Source organism: Populus nigra, chromosome 9 (assembly GCF_951802175.1).
Source record: "Populus nigra chromosome 9, ddPopNigr1.1, whole genome shotgun sequence".
NCBI lineage: Eukaryota > Viridiplantae > Streptophyta > Magnoliopsida > Malpighiales > Salicaceae > Populus > Populus nigra.
Genome location: NC_084860.1, coordinates 8,913,765 through 8,920,925, shown reverse-complemented (window position 1 = coordinate 8,920,925; position 7,161 = coordinate 8,913,765).

The following is a 7,161-nucleotide window of genomic DNA, read 5'->3' as shown; positions in this document are numbered from 1 at the left end:
AAAACGGAATATTCTCGGGAATATTCTTCGGCTCGGCTGGAGGCTTGGCTTGAGGCTTGGCTCGGCTTGGCGCGGCTCGGCTTAAACGGCTCAAATATGGCGCGCGTGGACGTCACTCGTCTTCTTCCTCTGGCGCGCGTGGGTGCGACTGGGCTACAGTTACCGTAACTTCAGGAGGCGCGTGTGGATCACCCCGGTGTCCGATTGAGCTGATTTTTGCGGCAGTGAGTTCGTATGGATGAGCTCTACACGGTGGAATGATCAAAACTTGTTTTTGACAACTTTGAAAATTCGGCTATCCCAGAAAATACTTCTGTTTTCTGACGAACGGGGCTCTGATACCAATTGTTGGTGGGAGGAACCACTGGTGGTGGCTTTAAAACACTCAGAGGGGATAAAACACAAAGTTTTATTTCAAGAACACAAGCTTACAAAACACAAAATAAACTTACAACAAGCTTAACAATACACACCCTCTCTTTCTCTCTAGTGTTTCTCTCTATTCTCTCTACTCTCCCACATCTAATAGCATAAGCTCAGCTTGCTATTTATACACGAATTCAAAACAAGATAATTCAACCTTCAAGTGTGAAGGCGGCTGTGGACGGTGGTGTGAAGGCGGCTGGCGGTTGCGGCTGGTGGCTGGTCGGTGGCGGCTGGTCGGTGGCAGCTGGTGGTTGCCTTCCTTGACCATCTAGATTGAGTTTAATATTCAACATGATTGTGTATTTATTTTCTCTACTCTTCATAATCAGCAAACCAGGAAAAGAATGAATTTGGGTGTAATTCAACTATGAAAGGCTAAAAAGGGTCGCACGATTGTATATTTCAAACTACATAGAAAAGAAATGATCTAACATTTTTAGGCCTGATTAGAAGCCCTCAGTCACAGTAAGAGATTCAGGTTTTAGAACAAAGAACAGCCAATTGAGACAGAAGAAGATACATCAACTGAACTAACTCTTGTCTATCAGACATCTAAGTAAAATTACACAGCAGGGAAAATTATTAAAGCCTTTAGAATTATACAAATTTCAGTGGCCATTCCAACGTTAATCTAATGATAAATTGTGGATATCACAAGGAAATCTATCTATAAAAACATTGAAACACAACCACTGAGAAAAAGAAATTAACATCTCTATAGAAGGTTCAAAAAATGCATATTTTTTTTTTTACTGTCAGCTTACTTTTGAATCATTTTCATTGAAGATTTCACCTCCAATCTCTTCAACAACATCTTCCAAGGTTACTTTCTTTTGAGTGAAAATTTCCTCCATTCATTAAAATATAATTTTTTTTAAAAAATAAAAAGGCATTAAAACCTAAAAAATAATAAGAAAAACCAAAATTCTGTAAAGCAGTCATGACATTTCATCTCAATATATAGAGATATAGAAAACCAAAATTAGAGAGATATGTAAGACCAAAACTTGAATTATTTGGAATTTATGAAAGTTAATCGATGAGTAGAGAGAATTAAGGTAGAATATCATTGACAATTCATCAAGAAAGTAACGTATCAATTATAACCCAATTTGGTTTTTAACTTCTAATGATGATACAATGTCAGATGTTGCTCCCTTTAATTTTAAAATAAGATGATAACAGGGGCGTTTTTTTCTCAAATTATTGAAAGTTCCAGACCATTTAAAATTTAATGTAAATTATTTACTGTTTTTTTTTGTCTCATTCTCATAAAAGATTACATTTGTTGGCCCGTAACACATCTTTCTCTTTCAAATAGGGAGGATTATGTTGAGAAGGAATAAGTTTGTTAAAGTTTACTTTGGGCATGGTTTTAGTTTTGGTTTACAGGCATTGCTGTCACTGATTAGAGAGGATTATGTTGAGGAGATAATGAGGTTATTATTAGAGGATATGGAGGACGTCGTCATAAATATGTTAATATTGAGGAAAAGCTCGTTATGATGTTATTAAATAGGATGACATGACTTAAAATAATCAATGAAAAGACTGAATATTATATTACGAAGAATTTAATGTCAAAGTGTGATTCTTAATATATTGTTGGTTCACTTCAAAATATATTCAAGCATGCCTCGATTCTAAAACCTAATATTTATTCCTTGTGTAGAAATTTGCTCCATTATTTAATTTCGAATGATTTTTAAATATTAGGGTCAACGTTAAAAGTCTGTTTCAAATATTTGTTTATAGTTTTTATAACTATCAATTTACTTCAAAACATTTCAATTCGGTTTTACATCAAAACCCTATTTGTTTTAATTTTTGTTGTGATTCACCATCATTAGTTTGTTAGGAATTCATATTTCTTTATTCGTGGTAGACCGTTTGTATTCATATTCACACTTTGATTTTGTATGTACGCTCTCATGTTTTCCATGCATATATTTTATACAGGAAATTAGTTGGATTCAACTTCAAGTAGATAATATTTCATAAATAATTGTATAAACTTTAGTTTTTTTTCTCATATATTTTGCCCCCACCATGAGACATGATGTTATAAGGTTTGTATAAATATATCCGACTTTGAGTAAATGAGATTTTTAGTTTTAATTACCAAATGTTTGCTCAACAAGATTCCTTGTAATTCATTGTATAGATTTCTCTCTCTCATGATATGGAGTTTTACAATACATTGTTTATTATTATTATTATTATTATTCTAGCACTTATGTGATTGGCAGGATAATAAACATTTAATTTTTTTAAAAAAAAAGTCTAGGTAACACATGAATCCAAAAGGCCTAATAAATTAACCTAACCACTCTAATAAATAGAATGAGCTTTTAAGTCCAATTTGGGTTTCATACGCCCAAATAAAAATAAAGATGATTAATTAATTCTCAAGTTAACTCCAAATTTGCATTAAAGGCTAGGCTTGGAAATAAACACATTGAAAAAAACAAACAATAATTAAAAAAAATAATAATTTACAAGAAATGAACATATAAATATAAACATGTAAAGTAACTTTTCTTTTGAATGATGTTTTTATATTCTCTTTGACATGAGCACCTACTTCCTTTATTTTTTATAAAATTAATGTACTTTTTAGGAATTTTAGTATTTTTTTAAAATCAAGCAACGACTTGTTTTTCAACACTTTTTATTTAATAAAGATCCTATATAATGATACATGCATATGTTATATTAATTTAATATATTAGTACATGTAAATTATTGTTAAAAATATTTGAATTTATATAACATTGCTAGAAAATATACGTGTTGTACATTAATCATACATATTATATTACAATACATTACAATAAAACCTAAAAGGCATTAGTTAAACATTGCGACTCAAGACTCAAAACATAAAATATCATGAATAGAAACAGTGAAATAATGTTTTTTCTTTAAAAAAACTAACAAAGCTTGTTATTAGCAGTAAAATTATCTTTTCAAGAGAATCAACTAGTCATTAGCAAATTAATTGGGGGCAAATATATATACATATTTTTTAACACAATGAAATGACTTTGCTGCCCTTAAAAGCAAAAATATATATAGCTTTTGTGTAGGGGTTTTTCTATCTTTTGATATTTTTAGCATAGTTAAATGATAGATTTAACCTTAAAATAAAAAAAAATCTAAGGTAGGTTTTGAAATGACATTTTTGTATTTTTTTATTAGTACTTAAAAGTGCATTTTTATCAAGGTTTTATATCATCATTTTGCACTTGAAGTATCAATAACTCCTTAACTAAAGCATGTTTTATAATAACATATCTAATTATATAAGATACCTTTAATTTATGGTAAATGTTCATCTTAAATGCAGACCTATCACATAAATGAAAGAATTGATTGATGAGTTGAAGTATTGAAATTGAAAGGACAAAGAGATGACCAAACTTAGAAAAGAGATGCTGGTGTAGTCCAAACTGGAACACTGTTCGGTAATTAGGTCATATCTGGAGCTGTAGACCTTGGATTTAGGTCTATTTTATATGGATGGAAAGATAAGACATAGGCCTACAACTTTCATGTGAAGCCCAAGATTTAAAAAGGTCGTTTTCAAGTCCAAATTGTAGCAACAACAAAGAAGTCTGAATCTGTCCTGCAGCCCAGACACTGTTCAGTGTTCAGCCCATATCTCAAGTTCTAGAAGTTCAAATGATCTCAAAGTTTTACCCTGGAAAGATGAGACAATTTCCTAGAACTTTCATGATTTAAGTTTGTTCAAATTATGACGTCATAAATGACGTTTTTGGCAGACAAGAAGATAAGAATTGTCACCAAGTCAAGATGTGGCCACCCACTCATCAATTAGTTAACAAATCAATAGTTCTGAATTTTGGCCTATAAAAGGAGGCATTTGCCATGTATTTAGGCATCTTGGTGTTCAGATCAAGATCATGATCTTTCTCTCTCTTTTGTAATACTTAAGTTTTATATTAATCTCTTGTTTATGCCTTTCATTTCCTTTTCTTTACTTAGTTAACTTCTTTCTCATTTATGTTCTTATCTTGTTTATTTATGTTTCTTTCTTTCATTATGTCTAGCTAAGTTAATTATGTCAAGGTAAAAAGGGTACACTAATGGTGTAAGAATAAGTATAATATAAACTTAACATGGACCTTAATGTTGGATACTAACATGCTTTATATTTGTTATCTTGTTCACTTTTAATACTTTGCTTGTTAAATGGTTAATCTAGATTTATGTTGTATAACACTTGGTACAACAAATACTTGGCACTTTCATAGCCCATACTGTATGGTATAACCGACACCTGAGCTATGAAAGGAACTTGATTTGTTGTTAACATAAGTTATAATCATGAATGCCTGACAACATTTACAAGTATTAGCATTATTCGAATAAGATAACTAATGTAATCATGTTAACAATTTATAATCTGATTGGAACCTTCTTTGTGTGTGGTTTCCAATTGAATAATAAGAGTTTATACTATACTTGTTTGAAGTACCATTAGTGGATCCTCTAACCTTGACATTTGTTGTTATCATTGTTTAATCCTTACGTTAATCTTTCATCTCAAAGTTCTCATCAACTTCTTCTTCTTCATCTTTATTATTATCATTATTAATAATATTATTGGTATTATTATTATTACTACTACTACTACTACTATTATTATTACTAGTATTACTACTACTACTACTACTATTATTATTGTTGTTGTTGTTACTATTGTTGTTGTATTATTGTTGCTTATAATTTATACAAGTAACCTCCCTGTGGTTTGATCCCGGTCTTGCCGGGTTATTTATTACTTCGACACTCCTGCATTTGGGAAAAGATATCAATCTTTTGGTCGTGTCATTTTTCATATGGTTCTTTAGTAATTTAAAATATTATTAAAAAGATATTGCTTACACGTGTGTTGCACGTGTCAACGTGTGGACGTTCCCGATGTCTTCGGGCGACATATGCAGCGTTGTTTGGCAACCAAAAAGACCAACATCACGTCCTCTGAAGTGTCTAGTTGTGACGTGACTAATGGGGTGACACATGCGATGAGATTCCTAATGTTTCAATGATAGTTGACTTTTTTTCTCCTCCCTTTTCTTTTCTCTCTCCTCACTTTGGGACTTGCATCGAACCTTTTAATTTTAATTATATCCTTCTGTTTGTATTTATTTTAATTTTGATCATTATTATTTTTATTCATTTTATCATAATTCATTTTTGGGTTATTCCCCAAATTCACCTTTTCTCTTCAAAAATCAAAAAAACATATTCAGACTAAAAACAAAAATATCCAAAAAAGAATAACAATGAGAAAAGGATGCCGGAGCGCCTAGAAAATGGCTAAAAGTTGGTTGAGGAGGCTCAAAAATTCAAAGATTAAAATTTGACAGTATATTTTTTTATAGATGAAGAGCCATGTTGACAAAAAAATCAATTTTAAGAAGAAAGGTCCAAAAACAAATATTTATAGACTCAATTAAATTTTATTGGAGGTTTAATTGAATTTATAAAGGTTTGATTTAAGAAACGTTTATTTTGAAGTCAATTTGGGCTTTAATTGGAAGAAATTAAAGTTTTGGGGTTAAATTAGAATTTTTAAGAGTTGATTTGATCAAATCAGGGGCTTAATTGCATAAATATTGAAGTTTTGGAGCCAATTAGGGACTTGATTGAAGAAATCCAAAACCAAGGACCAAAAGGGAAATAGGCGCTGAAAACTGGGGCTTGAATTGAAGTTCTTTAGGGGTGAAATTGAATAGAATTGAAAGTTTGAAGCCAATCAAGGGTGTAATTAGAGATAAGTCACTAGTTGAAGGACTAAAGCGTAATTGGCAAAAAAGTTACTATTCATCTTCTTCTCCAGCGAGGCTGCTCGTGGGCCTCTTTCCTAAGGCGTTTGACGCCTCGTTTCTTACCCAAATTAAATGAAACTTGCACAAAAACGATCCCCTAACACTTGACTACACGCTAGTATAAATTGTTCGGGCTAATCGAGGTTGTAGAGACAGTGGCACCGTCCCAAAGTGGCCAACCCGACCATCTATTTTTCCTGCACAAAACTGACAGTTCATCATTGCTACTTTGAGCCAGTGGTTGGGATGCTTTCGGGTCAAACCAAGGGCTGAGATTTTGTACCAGAAGAAACAAAATGTCCCTCTTCCACCGTCTATAAATAGATTTGATCTTCATGCTCCATGGGTGGAGATAAGTGGGTCCAAATTCGGTCGAAAACCAGTCTTCCTCCCCAAAAATTTTCCTTTTCTACCGTCCATCTCTTCACACACTCTCTCTCTCTCCGCCGTACTAGACACCACTATCATCAAAACCAGTCTTCCTCCCCAAAAATTTTCCTTTTCTACCGTCTATCTCTTCACACACTCTCTCTCTCTCCGCCGTACTAGACACCACTATCATCACCGTCAGCTTTTCAACCACCATTTCCACCACATGAAGCCAACACAGCCACCGTCCAGCCACAGCAATCGCTAGTCCTCTCCCCCTGCAGATTTTCTTCTTCTTCTTTCTTCCTGCCGCAGCCACCGTCAGCCGCCACTGCTTGCACCGGCCGAACCTCCTCGTCGCAGCCAAGCTTCCACTGCAGGTCAGTCTCCTTTCGCTTCCCTTTCTTCTTCTTCTTCTTCTTTTTCGGTGGTCTCCACTGTGCACGTTGCATGTGAACAATGGAGAGTAATCCACTGTTCATTTTTGTTTTTTTTTTTTTTAATTTCA